Genomic DNA, 24,993 nt, shown 5'->3' with positions numbered 1-24,993 from the left:
GCAGCACCCCGATTCGTATGACACCTTACTCGACATGCCTTGATAACGCGACACCGAAGTTACCGATATGGTACGCGTTATCATGGAACAGCCATTGGGTCTTGATTCCGCAAGCTGCAACCGGGCTCGGCTCGGGCCTGAACCTAGCTCACACGAGCCCACGCACTCTGCCTTCAGGATTGTTAAGGCCTGCCATAGGAGTGACTGATAGGGACTCGGGTGTCCATTGTATGGTTAGATATAGAACTACTATACCTAAAGCGAAGGGTGCTTACACGACTTCGTCCCAGCTGTCGTGCAGCCAGTTGTGTCAAATTTAGGAGGCCAGCCAGGGGTGGCATAATACATGCTGCAGCCCCTGGCGGCCCTGGGTACACCTATGCCCTGTGTTACGGGGTCTGATAAGGTGGCCCAGTACCAATTGGTAAATGCACCTAGGGTACATCTTGTAATTTAGAAAGAGAACAGCCAGGCTGTGGGTCTGATTGGCAGGCCCACAGCCAGAGAAAGTCGTAAACCAGTGAAACAAAAGCAAAAAATCTGGGTGATCATAGGATTGCAGACCCTACTCTCCTACATGACCCCCCCCCCAAACGTCGGAACAATAAGCTAACCTTGACCAGGTGAGTCTTCTTGTTCTAAGTGGAAATATCTGGAGAGCCCATCGGCATTGCCATGATCAGTACCAGGTCTATGTTCCACTGTAAAGTCCATCCCCTGTAGGGAAATGGACCACCTAAGCAGTTTGGGGTTTTCACCCTTCATCTGATTTAGCCACAAGAGGGGCTTATGGTCGGTCTGAATCTTGAAGTGAGTGCCAAACAAGTATGGCCTCAGCTTCTTCAGGGCCCAAACCACAGCAAAGGCCTCCCTCTCAATAGCTGACCAATTCTTCTCTCTAGGGGTCAGCCTTCTGCTTATAAAAGCAATGGGCTGGTCTTGACCATCAAAATTCAGTTGAGAAAGAACAGCTCCCACACCCAACTCAGAAGCATCTGTTTGGACAATGAATGGTTTGGAGTAGTCCGGACTCTTGAGGATAGGCGCCGTGCACACGGCCTGCTTTAGGTCATCGAATGCTTTTTGACAGCTCGCTGTCCACTGAACCTTTTTTGGCATTTTCTTGCTTGTCAGTTCGTTTAATGGTGTCACGATGGAACCATAGTTCCTGACAAACTTCCGGTAGTAACCAGTCAGGCCCAAGAAAGCTCGAACCTGAGTCTGGGTGGTTGGAGGAGCCCAGTCCCTGATTGACTGTATCTTGCTCTCCAGTGGCTGAACCTGGCCTCCACCTACAAGGTGGCCCAGGTATACAACCTGTGTCTGCCCTATCTGGCACTTGGTGGCCTTGATAGTGAGGCCTGCTGCTTGCAGCGCCTCTAACGTCTTCCGCAGGTGGACCAGGTGATCCTCCCAGGTGGAGCTAAAGACAGCAATATCGTCAAGATACGCCGCACAGAAGTCATCCAGCCCAGTAAGGACTTGATTCACCAACCTTTGGAAGGTGGCAAGTGCATTTTTCAGACCAAAGGGCATCACCACGAACTGATAATGCCCACCAGGGGTTGAAAATGCGGTTTTAGGCTTGGCGTCCTCAGCTAACCTGATTTGCCAATACCCAGCTGTCAGGTCAAACGTACTTAAGTAGTTGGCCGAAGCCAGCCTATCAATAAGCTCGTCTGCCCTTGGTATTGGGTGGGCGTCAGTCTTAGTGACTGCATTGAGACCCCTGTAGTCTACGCAGAACCTCATCTCTCTCTTACCGCCCTGGGTGTGAGGTTTCGGCACTAGAACTACGGGACTAGCCCAAGGGCTATCCGAGGGTTCAATGACTCCCAGCTCCAACATTTTCTGCACTTCACTCTTGATGCAGTCTCTAACGTGATCAGGCTGCCTGTAGATTTTACTCTTGACGGGCAAGCTGTCACCAGTGTCAACCTCATGGGTGCACCAATCGGTCTGACTGGGTGTTAGAGAAAACATATGTCTGAACGACTGAAGAACCTGTTTACAGTCGCTCTGTTGATGTTCGGAGAGGCTGCCACAAAAGACAACACTATCTACCGATCCATCGTCAGGATTCTGAGTGAGCAGGTCGGGGAGAGGGTCACTCTCTTCTTCCTGTCCCTCATCTAGGGCCATGAGCAAACTCATGTCCTTCCTGTCGACATATGCTTTTAGCCTGTTGACATGAAGCACCCTGTGGGGGCTCCGGGGAGTTCCCAGGTCGACCAGGTAGGTGACCTCTCCCTTTTTCTCCAGGATGGTGTAGGGCCCGGACCACTTGTCCTTGAGTGCTGCTGGGGCCACTGGCTCCAACACCCACACCTTCTGTCCGGGCTGGTAAACAGTCAAGACAGCCTTTTGGTCATGCCAAGCTTTTTGGAGTTCTTGGCTGGCCTTAAGGTTTTCAGATGCCTTTTCCATGTATTCAGCCATCCGCGAGCGGAGGCCAAGCACATAGTCCACTATGTTGGCTGCAGGCTTTTTGAGAGGTCTCTCCCATCCTTCCTTCACCAAACACAGGGGTCCTCTTACAGGATGCCCGTACAGAAGTTCAAAAGGGCTGTAGCCAACCCCCTTCTGTGGGACTTCTCTGTAGGCGAACAAGAGGCAGGGGATCAGGACGTCCCATCTATGCCGAAGCTTTTCCGGTAGTCCATGAATCATCCCTTTTAGGGTCCTGTTGAACCTCTCAACAAGCCCATTGCATTGTGGGTGATAGGGTGTAGTGAACTTGTAGTTGACACCACATTCCTTCCACATAGCAGTTAAGTAGCTCGACATAAAGTTTGCACCTCTGTCGGAGACGACCTCCTTAGGGAAGCCCACTCTGGAGAACACTCCAACTAGGGCTCTTGCCACAACAGGTGCTGTAGTGGTCCTAAGGGGAATAGCTTCAGGATACCTGGTGGCATGATCCACTACCACCAGTATAAACTTGTGCCCTGAGGCTGTCGGTGGTTCCATGGGACCGACGATGTCGATCCCCACCCGTTCAAAGGGCACCCCCACCACAGGCATTGGTATAAGGGGGGCCTTTGTCGTGCCACCTGACTTACCACTGGCTTGGCAAGTGACACAGGAGCGGCAAAACTCCTTGGTATCTTCGTTCATGTGGGGCCAGTGAAAGTGTGAGACAAGCCTGTCCCACGTTTTCGTCTGGCCTAAGTGACCTGCTAAGGGAATCTCGTGGGCCAAGGTAAGTAGGAAACCACGCTGAGACAAGGGTACAACCAGCCTCCTGGTCATGCCAGGCTTGGGGTCTCTTGACTCAGTGTACAGGAGTCCATCTTCCCAGTATACCTTGTGGGTACCTGTGGCATTCCCAGCAGCCTCAGCAGCAGCCTGCTGTCTGAGGGGTTCAAGAGAAGGGCAGTCTAACTGGTCCTTCCCCAGGTCCTCCCTTGAGGGTCCCCCTGAACCCAAGAATTCAACTTGATCAAGTTCGAACTCCCTAGGCTCAGTTTCCCTCAATTCCTGTAGGTCAGCCTCCTCTGAGACTTGATCCACGACCTGGGGCAAGGGGGAAGGCGCAGCCTTAACCCTACCGCTCTTTTTCTTGGGAGGTGTCTGGTCCGTTGTTCCAGGATCCAGCACCTGTTCAGTGGGGCATTTCCTGACCTGTGACCTGGTCACAGCGAACACATGTGCTGGCAAACCTAACATTTCCATGTGAGTCCGGTGCTCCACTTCTGACCATTGTGATGACTCCAAATCATTGCCCAACAAACAATCCACTGGGAGGTCTGGACTAACTACAACCTTCTTTTGGCCAGTTACCCCTCCCCAGGAGAAAGCTACAATTGCCATACTGTGATTGGTAGTGACATTGCTTGCATTGGTCACCAGGAATTCTGTACCTGGCATGATCTGTCCAGGGTCCACAAAGTTAGGCGTCACCATGGTGACGCTGGCACAAGTGTCCCTATAGGCCTGAGCCATCTTTCCATTTATGAAAGGCGTCTGTCGGTATTTGCCCAGAGTATTGGGACTTACGTCAGGGGACACGTCCGCGTCCCCTGTACTGACAAGGACAGCCTGAGTGAGTGTGCCAACTAAGTTGTCACGCCCCTCAGAACCCAGGGTTAACCCTACTAAACCCTTGGGAGGCGCACTACCACTGCTGACTGTACTAGGGGGCACAGGTGCCTTAGGGGCTGCAGTGGCAGGAGTCTGCCCTCCTCCTTTCTTGGTGCACTCACTAAACCAGTGAGATTTACTTTTACAGTACTGGCACCATCTTTTGGATTGGCCTTCTTTCTTCTTTTGGGGAGCCTGACCCCCACCCTCTTTGGGTTGTTGGGGACCTGTCGAAGACTTCTGGTCATTTTGTTCCCCCTTAGAATCTTTACCCTTCTGGTCTGCTTTCTTCTGACCACCTTGACTCTGGCCCTGGTTCTGTTTAACTCTCGTACGAACCCATCTGTCTGCCTTCTTTCCCAATTCTTGGGGAGAGGTCAGATCCGAGTCGACAAGATGCTGATGCAACAACTGGTTCTGACAATTGTTTAAAATTTGTTCTCTCATCATCAAATTATACAATCCTTTGTAATCAGTAACCTTACTGCCCAGCAACCAGCCCTCAAAAGCCTTAGTGGCACAATCGACAAAGTCAGACCAATCTTGAGACTGCGTTTTCTGGGTATCCCTGAACAGCACCCTGTACTGCTCAGTGGTTAGGCCGAACCCTTCAACGAGTGTATTTTTCAAGACTTGGTAATCGTTCGCATCCTCCACCCTTGTGGTGAGGAGCTTGTCTCTTCCTTTACCTTCAAAGGAGAGCCACAAGATAGCTGCCCACTGACTCTGGGGAACACCTTGCACCGTGCAGGCCCTCTCCAAAGCAGTAATCCATTTGTGGATGTCGTCCCCTTGTTTAAAGGGGGGCACTATCTTACCAAGGTGTTTCGTATCGAAACTCTTTTCCCTATTGCTAGGTACATTGCTGCCACCAGTGGGGACTACCCCACTTAACTGTTGCTCTCTAGCAAAGGCAAGCCTTTCTTTGCCCAGGGCAAGTTCTTCCCTTTCGATCCTCAGATTAGCTGCCCTTTCCTTAGCTTCGTACACTCTCCTCTGAGGGGACGTCATCCCTCTCTGAGAAGAGTTGTGAGAGCCATTGGTTCGAAGGGATCCGCCAGAGTCTCTTGACAGAGATCGGGCTCGTCCATTCCCAATGTTAAGCGGACCTGACAGTAGCGCCGGGGGTCCCCCAGTACCACTATCATGTTTGCTTAAGTTGGACCTGCTTAGTCTAACGACTTCTACCTGTCCCTTATCTGCCTCATCCCCAGAGGGATCCTCATCCTCATCATCCTCCACATCTTCGTTCTCAGTTGCGAGGTGGATGAGGTCAGGATCGTCTCTGGTTCCCTCGAGGGGAGGCATGTCTCCTTCTGGATTAGAAGAGCTAAGAAGTTTCTCAGCCCTTCTGGCATCATAAGTCTCCAAGAGACCAATCAGAAAGGACGTTGTGGGGTTAGACCCCTGCTTGATCTTCCTGGAGTGACACAGCTGTCGTAACTCCTTGAAGCTCAGCACAGTATATCCTGAAGGGATGACCTGTGGAAGGTCAACTGACACAAGGGGAGACCCAGAGTTTCCTCCTTTGTCCGACATACTGCTTCTAGTGTGGTGTAAGTGATGCACCTACCTACACTACGTGTTTACCTACTGTTCCCTTGCTAAGAGTTGTAGCCAAGGTGTGCTAAGCCTTGAGGAGCTACAACAGCTGGTTCAGTAGAACTCAGAGTATTCTAAGCTTTAGTTATATGTACTAATAGTACTTGTGCGATCTTTCAACAAGATATTCTTAGGATACGTGTGGTAAAACAACAGCAAGCTCAAATCCCAACCGCTGCTCACCAATGTGAGAAGTTGGCCCGATATGCAACGTTCGCTATTCTAGCGACCGCTATGTATCGTTCCAACGACCCTTATGGTGTTTGGTTGTAAGTCAACCTATAGACCAGCTATCCTAGTAGCGTGGATACGAGTAGTCTAAGGCTAAAGACTCGAGAGGGCGCGTTAAGCCAGCTGTTTACCACACATGTACCCCTTGAACACCCAGTGAAAGGACACCACACAAGTGTTATGAAAATAAACAGTATATTTATTAAGAATCACAACAGCCCTGTACTCTTTATGAGGACAGGGTACTAAGCACAAACCAAATCTCTTAGGAGAATACTTCAAGTGCACAATTAAAACAAGTGTCCGAGGACACGGAAAGTTTAAGGTCTCGGGTGGACCCGATAAGGCAAGTCGGAAGCGAGAGACTCGGGACCCTAGAGTAAAGAGGCTATGCAGGCACCGAAATGCCGAGTTACCTAGCCACGAGGGCTGCGGCTGCACAAGTCTTACAGGCGTCGGGGTCTTCTCTGACGAGCCAGGAGCCGGAAGAAAAGGAGTTGCTGGCCGGCGACCAGTGATGAATAGTTCGTAGAGATCCAAGCCTGGATCAGAGATCGTTGACACCTGAAAGCAGAGGGGACCAAGTTCGTACTACTAGCCAGTAGTCAGAGGGTACCAGGAGGGCACCGGTTGGCCGTCACCTCGACCAGGTGAGTGGGCGACGCTAGGCTCTGCAGTCTCACGGACCAGGAGGCGTTGTCGGCGACCACGGTGGAGGTGCGAGCTGTCCCACGAAGGATGATGCTGTCGGCGTCGCTGGGCCCAGGATGGGGCAACAAGCCTTGGCAAATCTCAGGGCCACGTGGTGGGCCTAAGATGGCGTCTTGAGTGGACCAGGAGGGTCCGGGATGCTTCTCGCAAAGATGGAAGCAAGGGCCAGTCTGGAGCAACCAGACCAGCAGAGTTGTTTGTCGGTCGTCGTCAAGGACGGGCACAAGCCAGCGGCTAGTGACCAGACAACGTGCTGAGCAGCGAGCAGAAGGGCCCCACGCAGATCGTGGAGATGCTGGGAGACTGCACTTCGGTGCTGGAGCGGCTCAGGGTCGGGGCTTCTCGGACCCCAGAGCACTCACCAGAGAGTTACCTCGATGGTCGTGCTGGTTTAAGAGCGTGCAGGTTCTGATGATGGCCGGTCCCTCGAGGTCTCGTCGCACCCACAGATCACAGCTGAGCTGATGACGTGGGTAGAGGTCAGAGGTGCCAGGGAAGCCGGTTCTCGTCGAGCTGGGCCGTCGGATCCTTGAGGAAGGACTTGCAGCAAACCGCAGAGTTCTTAGATGGTGCCCGCTGATGCAGGGTGACTACTCCTTAGTCACAAGGGAGAAATCTTGAGAAGAGTCTTGAAGTCCTTTCGTAGAAAGTATTCTTGATTCAAAGATGATCTAATTTGGAAGGGTCCCCGCTCCGGCCTTTATTCTAAAGAAAGGGGTGGGTACATGACTAGGTCCTGCCCTAAGGGTGGGACCAGGAAGGGGGGTAGTTACGCCCCTCTCCCCTGCCGGACTTTCCCCAGGCCAGGGCTGTCGCCCCTGGAACTGGTTCTAACCGGCAGATGCGTAGTGAGCACCGGGGTGCCACTCCGCAGTCACCTTCTCGCAAAAGCCCTACCTACCCAGAATACACAAACCCTGTCTGGGACGGTGCGAACACCGCCCTCGACAGGAAACCCTTTGTCCAAGCTCTCCTCGCTGGAAGGACTCCCAGCAGCAAGAGGTCAGACTCGTGTCTGTGGTGGCAGCACCCATTTTGTGGAGCTGAGGCTTTAGTTAACTTTAACCAGGGTTCACAGTTACGTACATGTCGTGTCCCTCTAGAAGGGTGGAATGCTAACCTCATCGCCAGAATTGGTGAGAGGGCAGCACCCCGATTCGTATGACACCTTACTCGACATGCCTTGATAACGCGACACCGAAGTTACCGATATGGTACGCGTTATCATGGAACAGCCATTGGGTCTTGATTCCGCAAGCTGCAACCGGGCTCGGCTCGGGCCTGAACCTAGCTCACACGAGCCCACGCACTCTGCCTTCAGGATTGTTAAGGCCTGCCATAGGAGTGACTGATAGGGACTCGGGTGTCCATTGTATGGTTAGATATAGAACTACTATACCTAAAGCGAAGGGTGCTTACACGACTTCGCCCCAGCTGTCGTGCAGCCAGTTGTGTCAAATTTAGGAGGCCAGCCAGGGGTGGCATAATACATGCTGCAGCCCCTGGCGGACCTGGGTACACCTATGCCCTGTGTTACGGGGTCTGATAAGGTGACCCAGTACCAATTGGTAAATGCACCTAGGGTACATCTCGTAATTTAGAAAGAGAACAGCCAGGCTGTGGGTCTGATTGGCAGGCCCACAGCCAGAGAAAGTCGTAAACCAGTGAAACAAAAGCAAAAAATCTGGGTGATCATAGGATTGCAGACCCTACTCTCCTACACAGGGTATACTCAGACATGAGTCCCTTGCTCACTGCACCATCAGGATTCAAGCAAGCCGGGCCGACGACGGCTGAAATGCCAGAAACCGGTCCCCGGAAGCTTGTCTCCTTTCTGGTGAAGAATTGGCTTGGTAGTTTAGTCTGCCCTGTTCCCATGATGCACTGGGCCAGGGACAGACTGATTTGCATATAGCCAGGTTCTGAGCTGGGATGGTGCAGTGAGGTAAATAACGGTGATGGATCAAGCCCTGATCTTTGGACTGGGTAAGAGTGGTCTGCTTAATTCAGACACTCTGTTCATCACCACCCCCTTTTCTGAATCGTTTTTGGCCACTACAGGTGTGGCAGGGTATACTCAGACATGAGTCCCTTGCTCACTGCACCATCAGGATTCAAGCAAGCTGGGCCGACGACGGCTGAAATGCCAGAAACCGGCCCCCGGAAGCTTGTCTCCTTTCTGGTGAAGAATTGGCTTGGTAGTTTAGTCTGCCCTGTTCCCATGATGCACTGGGCCAGGGACAGACTGATTTGCATATAGCCAGGTTCTGAGCTGGGATGGTGCAGTGAGCTAAATAACGGTGATGGATCAAGCCCTGATCTTTGGACTGGGTAAGAGTGGTCTGCTTAATTCAGACACTCTGTTCATCACCACTCCCTTTTCTGAATCGTTTTGGCCACTATAGGTGTGGCAGGGTATACTCAGACATGAGTCCCTTGCTCACTGCACCATCAGGATTCAAGCAAGCCGGGCCGACAACGGCTGAAATGCCAGAAACCGGTCCCCGGAAGCTTGTCTCCTTTCTGGTGAAGAATTGGCTTGGTAGTTTAGTCTGCCCTGTTCCCATGATGCACTGGGCCAGGGACAGACTGATTTGCATATAGCCAGGTTCTGAGCTGGGATGGTGCAGTGAGCTAAATAACGGTGATGGATCAAGCCCTGATCTTTGGACTGGGTAAGAGTGGTCTGCTTAATTCAGACACTCTGTTCATCACCACCCCCTTTTCTGAATAGTTTTTGACCACTATAGGTGTGGCAGGGTATACTCAGACATGAGTCCCTTGCTCACTGCACCATCAGGATTCAAGCAAGCCGGGCCGACGACGGCTGAAATGCCAGAAACCGGTCCCCGGAAGCTTGTCTCCTTTCTGGTGAAGAATTGGCTTGGTAGTTTAGTCTGCCCTGTTCCCATGATGCACTGGGCCAGGGACAGACTGATTTGCATATAGCCAGGTTCTGAGCTGGGATGGTGCAGTGAGCTAAATAACGGTGATGGATCAAGCCCTGATCTTTGGACTGGGTAAGAGTGGTCTGCTTAATTCAGACACTCTGTTCATCACCACCCCCTTTTCTGAATCGTTTTTGGCCACTATAGGTGTGGCAGGGTATACTCAGACATGAGTCCCTTGCTCACTGCACCATCAGGATTCAAGCAAGCCGGGCCGACGACGGCTGAAATGCCAGAAACCGGTCCCCGGAAGCTTGTCTCCTTTCTGGTGAAGAATTGGCTTGGTAGTTTAGTCTGCCCTGTTCCCATGATGCACTGGGCCAGGGACAGACTGATTTGCATATAGCCAGGTTCTGAGCTGGGATGGTGCAGTGAGCTAAATAACGGTGATGGATCAAGCCCTGATCTTTGGACTGGGTAAGAGTGGTCTGCTTAATTCAGACACTCTGTTCATCACCACCCCCTTTTCTGAATCATATATACTAAGCAAGCCTTCTACACACCCCAACTACCCGCTGCCGGCCCCAGGCTGCCTTCTAAGTCTCAAAATCAGAGACAGCCTTATTGCTCTGCTTCGCTCTGCTGCTTGCACGTCCTTTTGCTCTTCCATGGGTTTGCGCAATGCCACGCCTACCGGGCTTCTGCAAGTGTTCTACTATTTTGTGTTCCCACACTTGTCCTGATAAAAACGCAATGTGGAGACATCAAATGTTTGCCATTAAAATCGATCCATTTTAATAACGCGTTTAGCCGCCATATTTGGGCCTGGGCTCAGCCACCGCACAGGGACACCTACTAAACCCAGAGATTTCAGAAAACTAGACACCCACAGTCCGGGGAGATGTGACATGTGACCTGAACAGATCTCACTACATTATCTTATACAGAATGCCCTGCAACCCCTTAAACTTTGGATAAAAATGTCTATTTTCCTCATTTTTATGAGGGAAAGATCTGGAATCTTTGGAGATCTACAAAATAATCACTACCCAGCATTCTCACACTTCTCCCAATATAATCCGTTCCCTAACTGGATGGCTGGGTCTAGTGCCTGCGACAGGAAAGGCAACACAGCACAATGTGGAGACATCAAATTTTTGTCATCAAAATCAACCTATTTGGGTGATCTGGGTAGCAGCTGTATTTGGACTTGGACTCCGCCACAACCTATAGACACCTACCAAACCCAAACATTTCTGAAAACTAGACACTAAGGAAAGTCCAAGGTAGTGTGGCCTGCATGGATCCGACTACATTTTCTTATGCAGAACACCCTGCAATCCTCAACATCAGTTGAATACCAGCATTTCCTCATATCCCTGTGGGGAAGAGTTCCAGAATCTGCAGGGATCCCCAAAATTCCTACCACCGAACATTCCTACACTTCTTCCGATAAAAGCAGTACCCTGCTTGTACCTGGGCCTAGCGGCCACCAATATTATGCACATATGAAAGTGTTAGGTGTACCCATGCATTTAAACCCTACACACTATAGAACATGACTTCTGTATGTCATTCTCTCCAGGCGAGTGCCTGGAGACAATGACATACAGAAGCCATGTTACTATGCGCTCTATGGTCTTAGATTCTAGTAGGCATTTTTTCACAACCTCATTAAGTACAAGGAGTACTTCCACTATATTTTAGCTGAGTAAATATATGGAAATATGAGACCTAACGTTTCATCCAGCCCGTGTGAGACTAATGCAGAAATACAAGCAGTAAGAACCTACTGTCAAACTGAAAAAGTCGATTCTCAAGCACACTGTATTGAAAATGTTCCTTTATTCAGTTTGACTGAAAAGTAGCCAACTAAAGTATAGATGCGGGTTGACGGAAGGCGGAAAAGCAGTCACATTTGAGGAATCTACAAATAGGGCTATGCTAGACAATGGCATCACAGTGTGACATCAAGAATGACCTCCAACTGCTTCTCTGAACCTGAAAAGAACACTAGAGAAGGGCAGCCACAGTAATTTGGCACATTACTGCAGCCACCGACCAGATCTGGTCAGTTGTAGTGTTGGTTGGAGAGCAAGGAGTAAGGGCCCTCGCACACCCTGAAAGGTGTCATGCTTCATCATCGCGCAGCTCCTCGTTGGGCCTGTGCTGCAATGCCTAACGGGTCCCTCCGGGGGGCTCTTTGCCAAAGTTCTTTTCTTTTTAGTTGGCGTGAGGAGTGGGGTTGGATGTGGTGTGCAGGTGTGAGTAGAATGTGGGGAGGGTGCGTGTGTTAAAAATGACTAACTAGCTACTATTCGCCCTTGTACTGGACCCCCTGGCAGCCTGGATACGGAGAGACCCAAACATCCAAGGACTCTGATGGGTGGAGGGCTGGGAAGACAGCATATCCCTATATGCAGATGATGTACTCTTTTATATGGCATTCCCCGGACGTTCCATTAACTGTCTCCTCGATATCTTTGAAAGCTACGGGAAATATTCGGGGTACACCATCAATTTGGATGAAATCGATCCTCTACATTTTACAGGGTCCTCCGCTGCGACATGCCAAAGGGTGCAATCTCCAACTCACGGAAAAGGGCTTCAAATACCTAGGAATTTATATCACACCTATAAAAGGGGACTTTATGGGCAAGAACCTTCAGCCCCCTTTGAAGAGACTCTGCCAAGATGCAAAACATTGGCGATCCCTACCAAAATGATGGCGCTCCCCAGGCTCCTTTATGCCCTGCAAAATTCCCTGTTCCTGGTCCCCCCCCAGCTATTTTAGGGCAATCGAAGCAGAGGTGAGCAATCTGCTATGGGAGGGGAGCCCGGCCGGCATAGCCATGCATAAATTGATGAGGGGATGATACGTTGAGTGCATTGCCCTTCCAAATATACAAACTTACTATTGGGTGTTGCAACTGATCGTCATCAATGAATGGCTTCATGTTCCACGATCTGACCCTGCATTTAGTGCAGACAGACACAGCTTCGGAGAGGGAGGAATAATGAGGGCGCTTTACACCACGAAGCGGAACACATTGTTGCTAGGCCCTACAGCGCACACAATCAAAATTTGGCAGATATCCCGTAGGAATCTGGGTGGGGACGGGGTTAATACTCAGCTACCCTATTATGGGACACACCAAAATTGGTTAATCTTGGGAATAGTAAAGGCTTCAGGCGCTGAGACTCCATCGGAATCTCTACAGTGGGGGACTTGTGGAGCAAGGGCGATGTTGTCACATTCGCCCACTTTCGAACCCAATACGAGCTAGCTTCAACAGAGGCATTTAGATATACTCAAATTATGCAAGCAATGCAGGCAGCAATTCCAGCAGGAACTACTCTTCCTGAGGTCTCCCCATTGGAGGATAGGCTGTTGACGGAATACCTCCCTCACATATTGCAAAATTATAAATACGGCCAGATCCCACGGAATCTCTCCGCGAGAAGTGGCAGACGGAGGTGGGGGAATCAGAAGATACCGACTGGCAAGCGGCGCTCGTCTCTCCATGCGAAGTAGCAGTGTCTTCCAAATTAAGATTAGTACAATTAACGATCTTGCATGCATATATTACACGAGAGTGACATTGCGCAACATAGGAAAGGCCAAGAATACACTCTGCTTGAGGCAATATGGGGAGGTTGGCACATTCTACCACACGATATGCGGGTGCCCTATGATAACGACCTATTGGGAAACAATTATGCGAACCATCACGCAAGTTAGTAGCGTAACCGTCCTGCCGGAACCCAAGATGTGTCTTTTAAATGTCTAAATGTCTGGGAGCCGACTGACCTTAACCGTACGGCACAGGACTGGGCAACCCTAGGCATGATGTTCGCCAAAAGCAATATAGCTCGTCACTGGGGTGCCCAAACCTACCCGACATACCGAGAATGGTGCAGAGACATGGATGGGGCTATGGTAGTGGAAAGGGCAGTATATATCAATCGCAGATGCCCCAAAAAGTGGGAACGAATGTGGGGGATCATGGAACACCTACAGGGGAAACATCTGCACCCCACCCCTCCTGGAGTCACACACTGACTCAAGCTGAGTCTAATGAGTACGGGACCAATGCCAACTGAGGTTGTCAATTGAAAAAGAAATAACTGGATGATCTTTGATTAATGGGTTTATTGTGCCAAGAAGCGTGTAATGTGCAAAAGTAACGATATGTAATTGCATGGTTTTTGGATTTCACCTGTAATCAATAAAAATATATTTTTTTAAGAATGACTAACTGGATCCAAAAACTGTTTTCATTGCATTGCCGGGTCCTTTTGTCATGGTTAAAAACATGAGTTTGAGCTAATTATAGATATAATGGTCTATCTAGGTTCTGATTAAGATATGACAAGGGTCAACATTTCTCTAAAATCGATCCTTGTTTGGGTAGATGAAGTTGAAATGGTCCTGGTCCTTGTGGTCAGTAAGAGGCATGAAACATGTCGACCCTTGACTTATATTAATCAGAGCCTAGATAGACCATTATATCTATCATTAGCTCAAACTCACCTTTTTATCAATGACAAAAAGACCCAACAATTAAAACAGTTTTTGGATCCAGTCAGTAATTTTTTAACACACACACCCTCCTCTCAGGGCCGGCGCTAGGCATCAGCAGTGTGGGCAGCTGCCCAGGGCCTTGCACTCAGCCCACCAGAATGGGGCCCACACTACTGGTGGTGTGTCCTGTTTCCCTGACGATCCATTTTAAAGAAAGGTGTCGCCTTGCAAGTAGGTTCCATGGGATCCCTCCCAGGGCCTCTCAGGGATGTTATCTGGAGGCATAGGTGAGAAAGAGGCTTCCTCTTGTCCCAAATGCGAGGAGACCTATTCACAGACACTGCGGGACGCCCATTGTCGAGCATTCGTGCGCCCCCCACAGTTTTAAGTTTTAGCCCACCAGCAATTCTAACACCTGAGAATTGCTTGTGGGCTAATAGTTAAAAATGTGGGAGGCGCAAGAATGCTCGACAATGGGCGTCCAGCAGTGACTGTGAATGATCTCCTTGCAAGGGGACACTTATCGAAAATACATTCCCTTTTAGCCTAGGGCCCCGCAAATCCCAGAACCGGCCCTGCCTCCTCTCATTCTACTCACACCTGCACACCACATCCAAACACCCTGTTGTAAATGTTTTATCTTTCCTTTGTTGTTATTTATTCTAGAATGCTTGCACGCATTCTTGGTTCTTTACTGAGTGTTCCCTTCATGCGTGTTGGAGATGTGGGTCAGCTGGCGTGGGGACCTCTTCTGCCTGTGCTCATAATAAACTACTTCACTTACCTTCAAGAGCCTGACGTCCATCTATCTACAACAATTTGTGGCGACGATTTCGAGTACAGCTGACCTTGAAGACAACTGTAGACCAGGAATTTGCGGTGTATTCCTTCCAACTCCGCTATCCAGAGCTGAAGAGAGTCACCCACGAAACGAATCCACAAGGCGTTCCAGTTTTGTGGCATATTTTAGTGTGCATGTTCATCTATTTACAACAACCCCCCCACTCCTCACGTCAACTACAAAGAAAAGAGAACTTTGGCAAAGAGCCCCCTGAGGGGCCCGCTGGACATTGCAACACTGGCCCAAATACAAGCTGCCAGATGAAGCATGACACCTTTTGGGTTGGGTGAGGGCCCTTACTCCTGTTAGGAGCACTCCCCTGGATTCAAATCAACAGGAGACCTAGATCCCAACACAGGAAATGCACACTCCTTGTTTCGTGGTCGATTAAAAGGGTGTGTGTGCTGGACCTTAAGCCCTAGTCCCTCCCTTTTAGTATTGGCTGGAGAGTAAGACCATTGCTTCTTGTTGCAAGTCAGCACATATGGGAGTCGACCAGGAAGACTAGTTCCTCCATTCCTGACAGAGGTACCTATTGATAGGGCACAAGTCAGGGGTGGGTGCGAAGGAATCGGATCTCCCACTATTTTTAGGGAATGGCCGCCATTCTCCTGAGAGAGGGTAGGAGGTGTACGTGGCGTCACTTTGTCCCAAGTTCTGCTGACGTTTGCATCTTATTGTACTGCTGCTGCTGCTGCTCAGCCTGGGTGACTGTGAGTGAGAATGCTGGTTATTGGAATGTTCGTGTGTAAGGCTACTCCTGTTGGGGCTCTGATCTGTACCATCATACTGGAATAAATTACCTGCGCTACTTTTATTACAACACATCTGCAAACACGACATAGCACCCTATTCTTAGGTAATCTGGCTTGAATGTGTTTCAACACCCTCCCTCTCGCAGCAGCGTCTTTATCACGGAGCATGCACCAGGAATGGGTCATTTTGAGATTTCTTAAATATAAGAGACCATGTGAACAAGACACCAGTAAACCTTCCAACCCCTTTACAAGGCATGAATGCGAGGCACTTTTATAGCTGGTGAAAGAACACCGGCAAGAAACAAATGCACAACAAATTATAAAATCTTAATTGACAGGTATTGTGTATGTGTATGTATCTGTGATTACTGAATGCGACTCGTGTTTAAAAAATGTCAACCGTGATAACAACTTGATAAGTTTCAAATACAAATATTTAAGAGCACATATTTTCTAAAACAGTACCTGCGTTCCTTTATTTGTACGCAAGAGCGTATGTCGACATTACTTCATGTTATACAATGCAAATAATTAAACATTTATCTGCATACATTAAGGTCCAAAAGTAGGCTCGCTTACTTTCTAAAATACTCACAATGTTGTATTTGTATAAAACAAGATGTACATGAACGTTTCGAAATAAACAATGAATTATTTGCCTGGTTTAGCTACGAATATCGAACTGCAGACATGTTTATATATCCATATGTTGCAAATGCTGTATGCTTATCTCAGCTTTATGAGTACGCTAAAATTGTAACATTACTTCCAGTGACGTCATTCAGACATGCCTTTGCAGATTTATCCCCTCCCCCACTGTTGTTTAGGTCTTCTGCACAGTCTGTGCTTCAGGCGCACAAAGTACCTGCCTGCTGCGTGCGTCCTTCTACATTAACTGGCTCCTGTCTCTTCACCGACCACTTTGGCGATCGGTGTCCCGAAGCAGCAGGAAGAACACTGTGAAACACGCAACAGGGACCGATGCTGGGGACTAACCTTCCGCAGACGAGAGCCACCCGACCTTTACTACTCTGTGTCAGTGCGTAGTTTCCTGTGGCCGCATCCAGCACTTCCTGTGCAGTGCATTATCTGCCCAGCTGAAAAAATAATTTTTCCAGGGAGTTTCCCGCAGTTTAATGGCTTCACTGGGGAATGGGGCAGTGCACCGGAGAGTGTGCCGTCGCCTTTCGGTATCTTTTTTTATGTGTCGTGCCGCCATGTAATGTACTGTGCCCTTGCACACGTACAGTTATATGAGAAGGTGCTCTGCAGGGCTAGGCAGAGGCTGCATACATCCTTTTGCTGCCACTGCTCGGCATGCTGCTCTTCGTTCTCCCGGCTCCTCGGTTGCGGGGCTGTGCTAACACCGCAAGGCGCAAACAGTGGTCATTAGAGCTCGGCCATAGGTTTATTTTATTTATGTATTTATTTTATTTTATTTAATGCGATTTTATATAGCGCGAACATTACCCGAAGGTGTCCGCGAGCGCTTTACATTAGAACCGGTTGCGATACCTAAGGATTTAGGATTACATGAGTTACATAAAAGATGCAAACAGAAAAAAATTGCAAATGTACAAGTGTTAAAGTCACAAGGAAGAGGTACAAGCAGAAAAAATTGTAAATGTAGAAGTTGTAGAGTCACACAAGGAAGAGATACAAACTGAAAGAAACATTTTTTTTAAATGTAGAAGTTTTAAAGTCACTCAACGAAGAGATACAAATGGATAAACTCTATAGGAATGGTAATGAGTACAAGGATCTACATATACTAGTGGTTCTAGTTATCTCTATATACATGTATATATATACAAATAGTACAATTTCTCAGGTCAAGACCACATAAAAAAAGAAAAAACAGGAGAGCAGAGTTCAATTAAGGGGGTCAGGGGGGACGTAGTCACAGCACCAAGGGAGGGATACAAGGGTATGGAAAAAAAGGCAAATCAGAGGATCGTCAAGGGGGAAAAGAGGGAAAAGGGTAAAGGACAGGGAGATGGCAAGAGGACGGGTCAGGGTCCAGAGAAAAACAGCCGAGAACAGCAGCAAAATGGCGGGCAGGACAAAAGTAGAGAAGTCCATGAGAGTGACCCAGTGAGTTCTTAAGGTGCAACGGAGTCAATGGAAACTGCTGGGACCTCGCTGCCGCAGCAGCAGTCAGTCATTACACTGGGCCCCCCTGCAGACTAGTCCGGCGGTCCGTTGGTTGATCCTGTCGCCCCTGAAGCTGAATCTCGATCTGCTCCGGAGCCCAGGGAATTTGTTGGGTCCTCGATGTCACAGTGGTCGGACCTTCCACTGGGCCCCCGCATACTAGTCCAGCGCTTTATCCTGTTCCCAAAGCCTTCTGGACACGACCCTGGATCGGACCCTGCATTGCACTCCCTGCACATTGGTCCGGCTGTCGATCTCGTACCCTAGACCTTCGGAACACGACCCCGGGCTTCCCTGAGTTGATGCTCCTGAAGCGCCCCTGAGACAACCGGGTGTTATTGTCTACGCCCCTGGAGCTGCAGCACGACGCTGACTGAGCACGCTGCGGTGAATGTAGCACACGGCTCGCCGTTTGGGAGTAAGCGAGAGGGAACTTAGGGGCATATGAGGAAGAACCTTGTTAAAATTATCGCCATTTGTAGCGTCAGGAAACTGCCGCTAAAATGCATTATAGAATTCCAATAGAAGCTCAGGTAGATGTGCAGGACATCTAACCTGGGCTTCTATTGGAATTCTATAAAGCATATTAGCAAGCCCATTATCGCCGTTTTATCGGCAGTTTCCTACAGCTAAAACGGCGATCATTTTAACGAGGTTCTTGCTAATAGCCCCCTCAAAGTCGTCCGAAATTGGTTTACACGTTAACTTGCATTTAGCCAAATTCTTTGTTTTTTTTATGGAATGTATTAAAACCGCTAATCAAAAGGGTACACTTCTTTTCGACGTGAAGGCCTCAAGACAAACAATTATTGGCCAAGTGATTATTTGTGCAGCACATTATCCTGGGTCCTGTGCCGCCATGGATTGAAGCATTGTCAGGCTTATCTGCACCACTTTTGTCCTTGTGGAATAGCTCATTGGGGATTTTTTGCAATCAGACTTTGCTGCCGGCCATTAGGGCAAAATGGAGAAAGTAATGCAATAAACATATGACACAGCTGTTTATAAAACGGCTCTGGTGTGTAATGTCATTTTAGCACAGACAAATTCTGGTCCATGCATAACTTGTGAAAAAGGGAATGAAACTAATTTGCCCACACATGCTGTTTGTTTAATAAGGAACGGGACAAACATTGGCAAGATTATGAGGTGTATATTAAAAAGGTCAGCAACAGATTCCGTGTACCGCCTAGTGGCGCAGTGTCACATGTGTGACTCCTTCAGCCTGTCATGGCATTTTAACCATCAGCAGTTTGCAGGCCAGGATTCACATGCCTAAACTGTGAACTGCAAGTCCCAGAATGCAACCAGCAGTGGAAGGAGGTTGGAATTTCCATTAATTGGAACCGCTCCTTGACTACTTGGATGACTCCTTCAGCCTGTCATGGCATTTTAACCATCAGCAGTTTGCAGGCCAGGATTCACATGCCTAAACTGTGAACTGCAAGTCCCAGAATGCTACCAGCAGTGGAAGGAGGTTGGAATTTCCATTAATTGGAACCGCTCCTTGACTACTTGGAAACTTTTGTTTTTGTTAACTTGGAACAAGGAGACTGCCCCAGCCATTCCGACTGAATTGTTATGTTAAGTTATGGACATTTATTCGGCGCACAGTTGCCCCAGCAAAGGGGCGTCCTGGCGCCTGACAAGGAAACCAACACAACACAACTAAAAAGACAGCAGAAAAAAAGGAACAGGCTTATGCAAATAAAAAAGTCTTGATGGCCCTACGAAATAAAAAGAGATTAACAGACGCACGTATCTCTAAAGGAAGAGAGTTCCAAAGGGCCGCAGCCCGGACTCGAAAAGAGCGGCCTCCAGCTCGGCTAAGCTTGAACCGAGGGACAACTGCAAGATCCTGGTTTAAGGACCTCAAGGAACGGGCAGGGACATAAGGCTTCAAGAGATTTGTAAGAATCGGGGCCGACGAGCCCTTAAAGATTTTGTAGGACAAACAGAGCACTTTAAACTGAATCCTCTGCTTGACAGGAAGCCAATGCAGAGACTTCAGAGTATTGGCAGCGGAGCAAAACCTGGGCAGACCAACCACAGCTCTGGCTGCCGCGTTCTGCACCCGTTGAAGACGTGTAATTTCAGCTTGGTTCACCCCTACCAAAAGAGAACTGGCATAGTCCAGCCAAGAGATCACCGTCGCCTGCAACACCAGTTGTCTGGTAGCGGCATCAAAAAACTTCAAGCCTAGTCTTAGTCCTCGCAAAATGCCAAAACAACTGGCAGCCGTTCTCTTGGTATGGGAGACAAAGCTAAGGGCGGGATCTAGCCACACTCCAAGATTTTTTGTCTCCATTGCCGGAGTCGGGGTAGGTCCCAATTCCGGAGGCCACCAAATGTCACCCCATAGTTCCGATTTCTTGCCGATGACCATAATCTCAGGTTTTTTTGCATTCAGCTGGAGATGGTTAGAATTCATCCAACTGGCAAGCGCCCTCAGCCCATTCTGGAACCTAGGGGCATCCAGATCAGAGTCCCCGCTGAGCGTGACCGCCAGATGAGTGTCGTCAGCATATGAGACCATAGTCAGGCCCCACTGTCTGACGACATCCGCCAGCGGCCTCACTTACAGATTGAATAACGTGGGTCTCAGCGAGGATCCCTGGGGGCCCCCTGGTCCAGCGGATGGAATTTGGACTGATGAGGTGGAATGGCTACGCAAAAAGTACGATCGGCAAGAAAGGAACGGAACCACTGGAGGGCAGTCCCTGTGATACCAGCTTCTTCCAGGCGCTGGAGAAGAATATTATGAGAGACGGTGTCAAAGGCGGCGCTAAGATTTAATAAAACAAGCGCCGCCGTTTGACCCGAATCTAACACCATGCGCAGAAGTTCCACCATGTAAAGAAGAGCTGTCTCCGTGCTGTGATCAGCACGGAAGCCATTCTGCGTAGGGTCTAAGATGTTTGCCCGCAAAAGGTGGTCAGAAAGGACTCTGTTCACATGTGCCTCCACGACTTTCGCCCGCCACGGGAGAAGCGATATCGGTCGGTGGTGAATTCATGGATGCAATGTGTGTCACCCTCACCCAGTCCTATGTTTTTGTTCCATTCTGAGACGTATAGTATGTAAGGGCTTCAGAACGAAAAGTACTATCTATTGACTTGGATCTAAAAGGCCATGGCCCGCTGAATGTGTCATGTGACACCTGTGCACTTTTGATCTGGATGTTGCACAGTATCGCACAGTGTCTTAGGTTAGCCACATAAAATCAATGCCAAGCAGAATAGATTTGCATTCCTTTTATAACGCGGCGCCTTTCTTCGTTGTTCTCGTGGAGTGGTATTTGGCGCGCTTTTTTCGTTCCAGGTTTTATAACCAAACAGACAAAATGGAACCCTTAAAACTGAACTTAATGCGGTGTGATTGGGCGATTGGGCTAGTGAAATGCGCCCGTATTTTAGCCCAGGATGTGCAGTCCAGTAGCCACATCTTCAGGTGTATTTCAGAGAGACCAATGCCCTCCAGTTAGGCTCAGTTAAGTACTTTACTGGTGACTAAGCAGGCATAGGCCGGCACCTTGTGGCCGGAGATGTTGAAGTGACGAGAACGCCCCAAAACGTAAGCAAATTAGTGAAGCGAGGCTTTGTTTTCTTTTGACAAGGGGTGTACGAGAAAATGCCAAAGCCTTGCTGGTCACATCTGATGGGCTGGAGGTGCTAGGTTCTGTATATTAGTACCATGCACTGAGTTCCGCTCTAGAGGAAGAAAGAGGCACAGGTGGTGTCTCAGCATCCGATGCCTAAGCTTCTGCAGCACCAGTAAAATTGCTTCTAGGCTCCACAGGTCTAGAAGGAGCATGCCTTTTTTGTCCCGAAACCATACCCCATGTTCAAGAGGGAAAACGCAGGAATCTCGGCGGTCCCTGTATGCCCTGTGTCCACAGAAGGCACTGCCACTAGGCTCGATCTAATAAAAAGGAATGAGGGAGAGAGGCGTGTCTATCAGAAAGGTTATTCAGTTTGAATGACAAGAGGACAGCTCTGTGTGCCTGTTCTCAAGGCGCCTTGTCCTGGTTTGGAAACCTGTGGAGACCTCGGTTCCGAAGCCGGCTTGTCAAAGAGACAACTGCGCATATATGCCGCGCGTCTCAGAACTCCTGCATATTCCAGTATTTAAAAAACAGTTACTGCCTGGCTAGAAAGAAATGTTAATTTTTGGCTTTCTTTTTTAGTGCCCTCCGTCATCACACCCTGGCCGAGCCCCTGGGCAAAGTGATGGAACAAAGGTCCGGCTGACCGGCTGCTCTTAAGGTGCTTTGGCCGGGAGCATGGCTGGCTTCACAGGGTCTCTACTGCCGGTGGACCGCAGAGGGCCCTTTGAAGGCAGTGCTTGAAAGTTCAAGGATTAACCCGCAGACGAGGGAAGCTTGTCTGCGCTCGATGCAAAGCATGTCTGTCTAAACTCTGTCTCTTGTACCTCTGTAAATGTAAGGTGACCTGATGCCTCAGTGTAACCACGGACGCAAAGCTCCAGGACTGACTTTTTCTTTTTACAAATTATCGCATTCAGATGTGTTAATCCAAGGGATGCAACCAGGACAACAACTCCCAGAATTCCGTAGGTTAAATAAACAAGCACTGACGAGGGCAAAGGCGTTGGAAGCATGTTGTTGCGCCTAACATAGGAAAAACTGTATACAGGAAATAGTACAGGTACTGTGTAACAACCAAGTAAAGAGGCCAGTATCCATGGGAGGTTACAAATGACGACATTGACTTCACTAAGGAGGGACTAATAAGCCTATTAAGGAATCAGACGCCAGCATTTACAAAGGACAAAGACACAAGCCAATGAAAAATAAGGGCGGTGAGTGGGCGGTGGCTTCTCTCCCGTACTGAACTACAACAGATCATTCGCAGAGCAGCGCTTGCGCGCTGGCTCAGCCTCGACCTAAAATATGCTCATGAACATTGCTTCACATTTGAAATGACCATAAAAAGTTGAAGCAACAGCTACATCTATTTGTTTTTTCCTAGTAAACAACCTGCAACCAAACAACCCCAAGTATTGAACTTTAAAAATACAGGAGTCAAACAAAACCTTGCATGCAAAAATAATAATAGGCAGCAAGATACCAAGTGTGTTATAGTTGTTGACTCCATAATACTTATAATTTTTATGGATGCTAATTCACCGGCATGTGAGAAATTTTGGTATCATATATTTGACTAATAACATTAAGGAAAAGGCTCTTTTTTAGGTCTTGTCTAGGCAGCACTTGCGTTGTCTCTTCGAGACATGCTGTATTCAGCATATGGACATTAAGCTCCGCCCATCTTTTTAATTGGCTCCTGTTACTTCCCTTTGTAAATGGGTGCTTTTCATTGGTCAATAGGCTTAGTAGTTCCTCCTTAGTACCGCCTTTTCTCTTGTTGTAAACTCCCATGAAGACTGCCAGTTACTTGTGTTGTTACTCTACATGTTTTAATTACAGCCTTTGAGTATTATTTTAGTAATGACTTTCTCCTAGTTGCTGTTGTAGGCAGGACACACTCTCTCGCTTCTGCAACCTAGCCTGCAGTTTAACTGCAGTTTTTTTTTAAGTAGCGCGGCATGCCCTTAATCTTAAACAATGGCGGCCTCGCGCCTCTGTTTTGTCAATATTCTTTTTTTAAGCAGCGCGGCACGCCTTCTACTCAGCAACATAGGCGGCCGCACATTACTTTGATTCTGGGCGGCTTTAAAGCATGAAGTGGAGGCACTGGCGCAAGTGACTGATGGTAGCCTTGTGTCATGCCTTTTTCTTTTTCAATATCTTTACTTTTTTACTTTTGCTACAAAACCCGGGATCTGCGCTTTTTCCAAAGTAAATAGATAGAAGAAATGCGGCTACTTTCCTTTTCTTTTCCTATTTCTATACTTTTGTTGCAATCGCGGCACCCACGCTTTTACTTAAGTCCCGCAATTGTAACAAAAGTAAATACATTTTTCAAAAAAGCACGGCCGCCATTTGCTGCACCTACGCTTTAGCTTAAAACAGCTTAAACTAAAGTGCGGGTGCCACGATTGTTTCCAAAGTCAATAAATAGAAGAAAAAAAATGCAGCCACGCACTTTTTTTCTATTGCTTTACTTTTGTTACAATCGAGCCACCCATGCTTCAGCTTTAAAGCACAGGTGCTTTGATCGCTTCAATAGTAAAGATATAGAAAAACAAGCATTTGAAAAACAATAGGTCTCGCATTACTAAAGGTTTGAGCTATTAGCGTTGCATTATTATTAGCAATGCCAATACCTCAAACTTTCAGTAATGCAAGACCTATTACATTGCAAATCCTTGTTTTAGGTCTCATCTAGGCAGCGCTTGCGCTCTCTCTTCGAGACATGTATTCAGAATATGGGCTTTATGCTCTGCCCAGCGCTTTTGGTTGGTTGGTTGGCCTGCCTTTTAGAAATTCCTTTACTGTGGTTGGTCAACGGTGTCCATCTGTCGCGCCTTTAGGTATTTGGTTCCCTCTTACGGGACATCACTGATTGTTTCTTTTGGTTGGCCATCTGTTGCCTCCTTGCTGGCAGACACACCCCATCCCTCGTGTCATTAATGCAGTCGTTCCTAGTTTTCTTTCTAGTGCTTTTCTCACTTCATTCCGGTGTTCCCACTTCACTGCGCTCAGATTAGTTGTTCTAGATTTTAATAAGATAAGTTAGCGGTGACCTTGTTTTTTGTTGTTGTTTATAGCTGGCACTGTAGGGAGTGTTTCTTTATATAATAAACAGAGCTTGTTGGCTAATTGTTTAACATGTACCAGGGCATTTTTTTTTACGTTGCCTCTGTGCGCTTACGTTACTTTTTAGGTCAACGTGTTCAGCTCCTGGCACATCGTGCGATGACTCCGTCTCCTATATGGGCATCACAGCCTCAGGGTTCCTTATGGTTGTCCATCTTTAGAACTTAATGTGACCCACGCCTCCCTGCATCATGCAGACACCTTTGGTCCGGGTACCACGTGCAGCAAGAAATCTGCATTTTTTAAAATGATTGTATTGCCTCGTGGAGCAGAGGGCTTTGCACTCCCCAGAAGTGGACGGGCTGCTTTGCAGCAATGTGATTTATGCACCGCGGCAAACCACGCTTGGTCAACAACAATGGCTCCAGCTCGCCTTTCTTTTATCTTGCTCTGCACGCCGTGCAGCCTTCTAGGTACACCTCTTCAGCCCCCTCCAGAGTTCTATTGTCTGGGAATGA

At 48.5% G+C, this 24,993-nt stretch overlaps 1 protein-coding gene across 2 annotated transcripts in view; it reads right to left on the bottom strand.

Moving 5' to 3' along the window:
- LIPT1 (lipoyltransferase 1) overlaps positions 1–16,668 on the bottom strand; it is a 32,348-nt gene extending 15,680 nt beyond the window's left edge. The window contains exon 1 of one of the 2 annotated variants that reach the window (XM_086934228.1): positions 16,505–16,668. The gene's annotated coding sequence lies outside the window, so the exon portion shown is untranslated. The remainder of the gene's footprint in view (positions 1–16,504) is intronic. The other variant, XM_086934229.1, reaches the window with a different exon arrangement.
- Between the last annotated feature and the right edge of the window lie 8,325 nt (positions 16,669–24,993).

The sequence above is a fragment of the Lissotriton vulgaris genome, chromosome 8, assembly GCF_964263255.1.
Source record: "Lissotriton vulgaris chromosome 8, aLisVul1.2, whole genome shotgun sequence".
Classification (NCBI taxonomy): domain Eukaryota; kingdom Metazoa; phylum Chordata; class Amphibia; order Caudata; family Salamandridae; genus Lissotriton; species Lissotriton vulgaris.
This window is presented reverse-complemented; position numbering and strand designations above follow the sequence as displayed.